This window comes from Suricata suricatta, chromosome 2 (genome assembly GCF_006229205.1).
Source record: "Suricata suricatta isolate VVHF042 chromosome 2, meerkat_22Aug2017_6uvM2_HiC, whole genome shotgun sequence".
Taxonomy (NCBI): Eukaryota; Metazoa; Chordata; class Mammalia; order Carnivora; family Herpestidae; genus Suricata; species Suricata suricatta.
In genome coordinates, this window is record NC_043701.1 from 21,028,584 (window position 1) to 21,037,416 (window position 8,833).

At 38.9% G+C, this 8,833-nt stretch overlaps 1 long non-coding RNA gene across 1 annotated transcript; it reads left to right on the top strand.

Annotated features, from left to right (window-relative positions):
• Positions 1 to 2,295: 2,295 nt before the first annotated feature.
• On the top strand, positions 2,296 to 7,405 carry LOC115278883. Its single transcript, XR_003903103.1, has 3 exons — positions 2,296 to 2,412; positions 6,106 to 6,153; positions 6,959 to 7,405. It is a non-coding gene; the product is annotated as an uncharacterized LOC115278883 (long non-coding RNA).
• Positions 7,406 to 8,833: the final 1,428 nt, after the last annotated feature.

The following is an 8,833-nucleotide window of genomic DNA, read 5'->3' on the forward strand; positions in this document are numbered from 1 at the left end:
TATTTAAAAAGATTTAACAGACCTGTCAACCAATCTCAGTATGTGGACCTTAATTGGATCCTGCTTCAAACAAATTATGAAAGTAAATTATAATATTTATGAGACAATTAGAAATTTGAACACTAATTCATATTATTAAAATATTATTAATGAGTTTAAGTGTCATAATGGTTATGTTTAAAAAAAAACCCTTCTTTTGAAGATCCAAATTGAAATATTTTTGGTTTAAGACTATATAATTTCTGGAATTTGCTTTAAAATAAAATGAGTAGAGGGGTACCTGGGTGGCTCAGTCAGTTAAGCGTCCAATTTCGGCTCAGGTCATGATCTCCTGGATCATGAGTTTGAGCCCTGAGTTGGGCTCTGTGTGGACAGCTCAGAGCCTGGAGCCTATTCCAGAGTCTGTGTCTCCTTCTCTCTCTGCTCCTCCCCTGCTCATTCTCTGTCTCTGCCTCTCTCAAAAATAAATAAAACATTAAAAAAATTTTTAAATAAAATGAATAGGGAGGAAGAAGAGGGTATTGATGAGTTGGCCATTATGGGTTGATGAGTACATGGGGTTCATTATGCTCTCTGTCTACTTTTGTTTATGTTTTAAATTTTCTTTTTTTTTTTTAATTTTTTTTAATGTTTTATTTATTTTTGATACAGAGAGAGACAGAGTATGAGAGGGGGAGGGTCAGAGAGAGAGGGAGACACAGAACCGGAAGCAGGCTCCAGGCTCTGAGCTAGCAGTCAGCACAGAGCCTGACGTGGGGCTCGAACCCACGAACGTGAGATCTGACCTGAGCCGAAGCCGGAGGCTTAACCGACTGAGCCACCCAGGCGCCCCTTAAAGTTTCTATAAAAAAGCACTAATATGCATTTATATATAATGTATATTTTAAGGTGTGTGTATGTATAAACATCGATTATTTAAAAAATGCAAGAAAATGTTAATGCAAGAAAATATTTCTGGATGATAGAATTATGAGTGACTTGGTGATTTATATTTTCTTGTTTTTACTCTATTGTATATTCTATAGTTTTTATACTACACATATATTCCTTATCAGGAAAAAGCTATTTAAAAAAATTCTTTTATATAGCAATACCATTTTCACAGTTCAACTAAAATTCACTTCTGACATAGTGAATAAAATAACTTTGTATATTTTAAATATTACTGGGCAAAGCAAATTAATATTATATTTAGTTTTGAATGCGTACAGATAATAGTTCATAAAAATATAACCCTAAGGTTTGAGGTGTGGAATTTCTGTCATTTGGTATAATAGGATAATCTTAAATTTATGGCTTCGGAGTAAACAGTTCATTTTTTTTCCTCCTTCTTACATAACGCAAAAACAACGGATCCAGTTTGGCACCAATTTTCTCCTCCAAAGTCACCTTTGTGTGAAATGTAGCACCTCAGGTTTCGGTGAAATACTTGCAGATGAGAAAAGGTTTCTTAACAAAATTTTCTTGTAATTTTACTACAGTGTTAGTTCCTGGCAGCCTTGGAGAGTCCTTTTTTTCATAGGTAAGTGGGTGGGAGGAAGGCTCTTCTCTCCTTTCTAGAATGTAGAGAAAGCGAGCAGTTGAGATCCCTCCTTTTACATCACTGAAATAAATGTAGGGCCATGTAGTAGATGCAATTAAAGAAAAAGTTAATGGGTAATGTTAGCCTATTAATAGTGAATACTGCAAGGTTTGCTATTCGATTATGGGGAAATGAGTTCTTTAAGATCAGTAAAATTATTTAAAACCAACTTATAAAAACTTGCATGTTTTATAATTACATATGGACATCTAATAATCATTATATCATCTGAATGATCTGTAATCAGATAAGTAACCCTTCATTTATTCTGAAATAAAGAAGTCTCATTTATCTAGTGTTCTTTCTTTTGTTCCCATGTAATTTTCTCCGAAAGAAACCATACTCAGCTCCGCGATGAAACAGAGTATCATTAAAGTAACATTTTGTTCTAAACATAGATGTTAAAGCAAAATCATTGGTAGATGTGGCATCATCTCAATCATTGACCACAATAACCCTGTGAAATAGTTATTTTGGAGAGAGGTTAAGTTTCTCCCTGAAGGTCACACAGCCATCAAGTGTGTTGTGAATCTTGGGTTAGCACTTTTAAGTTATGAACACTGGTGAGTGAGAGCATTCGTTGGTACCTAGTACAGAGCCTTGTACTAGAAAGTATGTCAAGTCAGTTCAAACAATGATATTCATGTCTCGTTGTAAAGACAGGGTTCTCTGCCTCCCCCACGTGATGGAGGATGTGCGGGGATGTGGCGTATTACAGTAAAGAAGGACCCAGGTGAGATGGAGCATCTCTCATGGAGACACAGACTAAGAAGCATCAAGGAGAAGACGGCGAGGGGGAGGGGAGGAGATCTATTCTTCACAGCAGCAAAGTAAGGCTGGCTTTCTGCCTTGATCTTCTAATAAGCTTTAGAACGTTCAGAGTCTTTAGCCCTGGGAACCAACAGTTTTTGATTTGGTGACCAACAAGCTAAAACTCAACCTGAGAAAGTTGATTCTTGATGTATTTTCAACAAGGGTCACTTGTTTCATCCCTGTGGACTCAAAGTTAAGAATTAAAAACCTCAACGTTAGTAAATTATATGTTTGAAACACTGAGAGTTCTAATTAGATGTGCATCCCAAATGCCAATAGAACCCACTCTATTCATTTACTCATAACTTTATGAAAAACTGTTTGTTTGGGATGTGGTTTTTAAAGGCAATTTACCTTCAGGCTTAAAGAACGGAATGTGTGAGAAAAAGAGTTTTCCAACTTTTATTGACTCAGTGATGAAAAGGAAAATATGTTTATAAGAATTTGTCTGCGTGGTAACTCAAAATTAATTGATCTGTGAAACTTCAAATTTCACATTAAATGCCAAGTCCAATTATAAATTTCAAACATTATTTTTCAAAGCCTACCTTTGTTCTAGCTACAAATACCACAGAATCATTCTGATGGGCATTAACTGAACATCGGATTATTAACTATCCTTCTAAAGTTGTATTAGAAGTTACTACCAAGAATATTTTATTTCTGGAGACATAAATACAGGTTACACAATACCTTGTAAGTTGACTTGAACGAAAGGATCTTAAAAATAAATAGGAACAACAAAAATAAAACATGACTAACTCTTCTGCCACCATCAAAACAAATGTTTCCAAGGACCTGAAGCCAAGAAAATAGAAATCCATAAACACAAAGGCCGAGATAATCAGTGAATCTACCAGGGCTCCATAAATGCCAAAACAAAACACTAAAAACCAAACCAAACAAAAAAATCCCACCTGCTTTGAAGGAATGGATGCTGAACAACGTTGACCCTTTCTGTCCCTCAACCTGCTCCAGAAATCTCAGCCTCTGGCTAATTTTTAAATTACCAAATCTCCAAAAACTATGGGAAATATATACCTTAAAATGCAGTCAGATCCAATTGGATGGATCATATCCACATTAGCTGAAGTAGTAATTATTGAGGGAAGGGTAATCTACTTCATTCATGTTAATAACCAATTCTTTTTCAGATTTGCCACAGAGCCAACTCCACTTAATTATTAAAGCACAATAATATTGGATTGAACTATTTTTCAATCTAAGAATTTTTATTATAGAGAAAAGGCTTGGACAATTTAAGCAATTATGTGCTTCATTTCTCCTTTTCTGTAACTCCATTCTTGCTTATTTATAAGGTATTGAATTTAACTTGCTTCATTCGTAATGTTTTACATCCTGTCGTCTTCTTCTAAAAAATTTAAACTAGCTTTTAAAAGGCTGCAGGGTAAGTGTCTGTGGTTAGTTCCTATGAGTAACAAATCATAGTCCCCAGATCTCAGGGTGCTGCCCCTAGAGAACAAGAAGGCAAATTTTGGCTGCCCTGAAAACCCCTGTGTACAGCTAATGCACCTTCTAGATTTTACCATACCTCTCCCCAAACACTCGCAAGGGTGCCAGCCCTACACAACCTCTCCTTATATCCAGGCACACACCATTTCTTTTCATTTGGAAGCAATATCGCTAAAGGGCAAGGTCACTTGAAAGGGAAATGAACTTGGAGTCAGAATCCAAGTGAGTTTCAGCTCTTTAGGGCACCAGCTAAAGGTAATTTAGCCCCACGGGTAGGTGTGTGCCTGCTAAAACCAGAATGCAGAGATGCGAATCCTGGTTTTTCCACTTTCTAGCCATGTGACTCTAGGCGAGTCATTTGAATCTTGTGCCTCAGTTTTCTTGTTGTAAAATAACAGTGATAGCCCTCACAGCCTCCGAGAGTAGTTGTGAGTATGAGATGTCTTCATAGGGCCTGAAACAGAGCCGCAGGTATCCTGAGCACTCAGTAAATGCCAGCAGTTATTAATACAGCTGCACGACCCTGGGGAACTCACCTAGCCTCTGTGAAACTTTATGTCATCTTCTGTACAAAAGAGGGATCACAACCTCGCACAGTCTTTATGAAGACCAAAGAAACTCATAGTATATGGCAGTCATTTTTATCTTTTTAAAAAAAAGTTTAAATGCTTATTTATTTTTGAGAGAGAGACACACACACAGAGTGTGAGTGGGGGAGGGTCAGAGAGAGTGGAAGACATAGAATCAGAAACAGGCTCCAGGCTCTGAGCTGTCAGCACAGAGCCTGACGCGGGGCTTGAACCCACGAACCATGAGATCATGGCCTAAGCTGAAGTTGGCCGCTTAATCGACTGAGCCACCCAGGTGCCCCCTTGGCAGTCATTTTTAAAACAAGTACTGGATGACTCTTTCAACTAAGTAGAATTAGTTCCATGCTTCTGTAATACTTAACTTTATCTCTCTCTCTCTCTCTCTCCCTGTCTTTGTCTCTCTCTCTCTCTTGAAGTAGCACTTGGCACACTGCATCAGAAGAATTTGCTTACCTGTCCATCTCCCCCCTCTGATTCACCTCTGTACCCTCAACACATTGCACATACCTAGCACATGAAGGGTACTCGGTAAATATTTGTTGAAATGAGTATCATCCAGATGACTGGACAGGAATTCTCAAGACCTTTGCTAGAAATTATGTATTTTTACCACTTTTTGCCAAGTGTCCTCTGCAGACCACCCAGATATTGATTTGTTTTTCCTCGGGCACAATATATTGAGATTTTGTCATTTCAAATGCAGCCAATATAGTGTGGTTGCATTCACTCATTCTTTTTGCTTAATAAATAATTATTGAGCACCTGTTTTATGCCCGGTCCTATGCTGGGCTCCATATGGTGCACCACGAATGGCAAATACCCACACTAACTTAGTGCCTGCATACTACATTGAAAGAAACTATTTACTATAGAATCATTTACTACTGGAGGTAATAAGCTCCTTGCTTTGATTACTTCATTAGAGTGATAGAATCTCAGGGTGGGAGAGAAGGGTTTTCTCAAAGCAGAGTCCTTTGTAGAATAAAAATTAAGGTCAGGGATGTGACTGCTTAAGTTCATATTCTTGCTCTGCCTTGTACAAGGTGTAAGGCCTTGGGCAAATTACTTAACCCCTCAGAGCCTTATTGTTTCTCATCTGTGAGATGGAACTAGTATGACTGATGTGAGTATTAAACATAATAATCCAAACTAATCACTTATTATGGTACCTGCCATATGGTAGGCACTCAATACGTGTTTGCTATTGTGATGAACCTGATCCCTCACCCCAGCGTTTGAACTTCTATCACAAATATATCCAGCAAATGGGGTAAAAATGCCCAGATTCTGCTTGAATAGCCCCAGGGTTAGGGAACTTACTACCTCCAATAGTTATTTACTCGATGGGTGGGCAAGTCTAATTGTTGATAAATTCTAGTGGGTTGAAATGTACATGCTTACATCTTCCACTCACGTGTCCTCCCTCTGTCATTTGGGATTACTTGGAAAAAATCTAATCTCTCCTCAGCAGGATAGCCCCGCTAACTTTGCAAGGTAGCTACATATGCTAGCTGACATCCCCATCTTCACACACTCACACACAATATTACATTTCTTTAACCATTTTTTATATGATACTGTTTACCAGATCCCTTATCCTTTCACTCTTCTTGCATAATCTTGTGTTTATCAATGTCTTTCTTACAGGCTGAAGATCAGGAGTCACAACACGAAACAAATGTAGCCTGGTCACAAGTGAGTACTAGAGAACTACTTCCCGACTTGAACACTGTATTTCTATTAATATAACAAAAGATTGATTTTTTTGAAGTCACATCACACTATGTTGACTCATCATCTACTAACAATCTACAGGAGACTCTAAATCTTCCTACGTGTGCAATTGTAAGGCTTCTCGCCCCCAATCTGTACTTGTACAATTGAATTTTGGGATCTTTGAGTACTTTATCTTTGTCCCTATGAAACTTCATATTGTCAGATGTGATTCATGATTACATTTTGTCAGGATTTAGCTGGGGGGTGGAGGGAGATCCTGATTGTATCATCTGGTTTATTTGTTATCCTTTCTAGTTGGTATGTCATGTATGAATGTGTTGATCACACTATCCGCGTTATCGTCTTGGTCATCGATAAAAGTGTTAAGGGTGACAGGGCTACAAACCGGACCTGCATTAGATGCCAAGAGATCTAGGTGTGCATCAGCCTTTTAAGAATTTTTTTTTAAAAAGCATCTTTCATTCAATCAACAAATATTTATTGAGTGCCTACCTTGTATCAGTTACTGTTCCATGTGTTGAGTATAGAATGGTGAATAAAACAAAATCCCTGTGCTCGTGAAGCTTACATTCTAGTAAAGGAGACAGATAATAAATAAGAAGATAAATTATTAATAGTAAGGGTTTTAAATGAACAACGAACATGGGTGCCGGGCTAAGGAAGGTTGACAGTGGGGTGGGATGGGGGGTAGTCCATAGATAGTATGGCTAAAGCAGAGTTGTTTCTGAAGTTTGATTCCATTGCTCATTCCCTACATTCCTAGCATGTATCTGGACCAAAAGATATCCTGGAATGGCAGCAAGTTGATTTTTCAAAACCCACTTTTCTCTCTGTGGAGTCACATTAAGAAAAAATTGATAGAACAATGGTGAAGAACGTAGCTAGTCATGAAACAAAAAAGAAAAATTTAAAAGACGTAATTCCTCAAGAGACTTCACAGCATCTCTTCATACGCATAGGATATTCAAACACTGTGAGGCCAGAGAACCTAAACCAAAGCCAGTCATACCTCCTGATGAAGACTCCAGATAGGAGAACTGAAAAATAAAAAAAAAACAGAAAAGCTAACACTTACCTTACTCCAATCCCCATCTTCTCAAATACGGAGTGGGTTATGAATCCAATAATTTATGAAAATCCTGGATGATGGAATGCTTGGGCAGTCCCAAAATTTGACTCAAAGAATCTGGATATTGAACTCTGGAAAAGAATTCCACAAGGACCAGATGTGAAATCTACCTCTATTAACTGCTCTCTGCTCATGATTCTAATGTTGGTAAGTTCTTCTCAATAGTTTTAGATAATCTCCAATTCCCTTTGATGGTAGAGGGACTTGATAAATCTTTCCTTAGTAAAATCTGATTTGTATCCTCTGATTTGAAATTTATATTTTCACAATGATACTTTTAACATTTATATTCCTTCATTCATTGAACATCTGTTTTTACTAACTACTGGGTTGGAGCTAGTCCCTGCTTATAGGGGCTTTATAGGAGAGCTTAGTAGAAGGCAAGCTAGAAATAGGAAAGGAAGCTCTGATAAAGAGGTGTACCAAGAGCTCTAGGAGGGTCACCTAATCCAGACTTTGGGCGAATTGAAAGTTAGTGATATCTAGGGCTGCCTCGGTGGCTCAGTCGGTTGAGCGACCGACTCTTGATTTTGGCACATGTCGTGATCTTACAGTTTGTAAGACTAAGCCCCGCGTCAGGCTCTGTGCTGACAGCTGGGAGCCTGCTTGGGAATCATCTCTCTCCCTCTCTCTTTGCCCCTCTGAAGCTTTCATGTGTGCTTGTTCTCTCTCTCTCTTTCTCAAAATAAATAAATAAACTCAGAAATAAAGTAAGTGACTTCTGCATGGGGACTTACAAGGTATGGAGGAGCTAGTTAAAAAAAAAGGGGGGCACCTGGGTGGCTCAATCAGTTAAGTGTCTGACTTTGGCTGAGGTCATGATCTCATGGCTCGTGAGTTCCAGCCCTGCATTGGGCTCTGTGCCGACAGCTCAGAGCCTGGATCCTGCCTTGGATTCTGTGTCTCCCTCTCTCTCTCTCTCCCTCCCCTACTTGTGCTCTGACTCAATCTCTCTCTCTCTTTCTCTCTCTCTCAAAAATAAACAAACATTTAAAAAATTAAAAAAAAGGAAGAGGGGCAAGACTGTTTGAGGTGGAGGGTGTGGCACATGTGCATTTTGGAGGTGACAGAAATGACCATGCGTGCTGAGCATCCGAGCCCTGAGAATTAGTTCAGCATTAGCTGAGACAGAGGAGTCTGAGAGGACACTGGAAAGGTAAGCAGGACCCAGTCATTCAGAATCATACAAGCTATATAATAGAGGAGGCGGACTCTACTAAACTGTGTGATTGCTTGAACAATGGAGTTTTGAAAGGGGAAAGTCAAGACTGCCGCTCAGGTGTTTGGCTTGAACGACTGGATGGACAGTGATGTCAGCCACTAGGACAGCAAAATGGAAACACAAGCTAGAGGAGCTGCAGAGGAGAAGGGGTGTGTCATGTTTGATTTGTGACATCCGGAGAACTCTGGCAGGGTAGCAGCAGGCAGTTTGGTCTAGAAGTCTGAAGATACAGGGGTAGGAATCACCAGTACCTGACAGGCAACAACAGGATCCACATGGATGAAAGA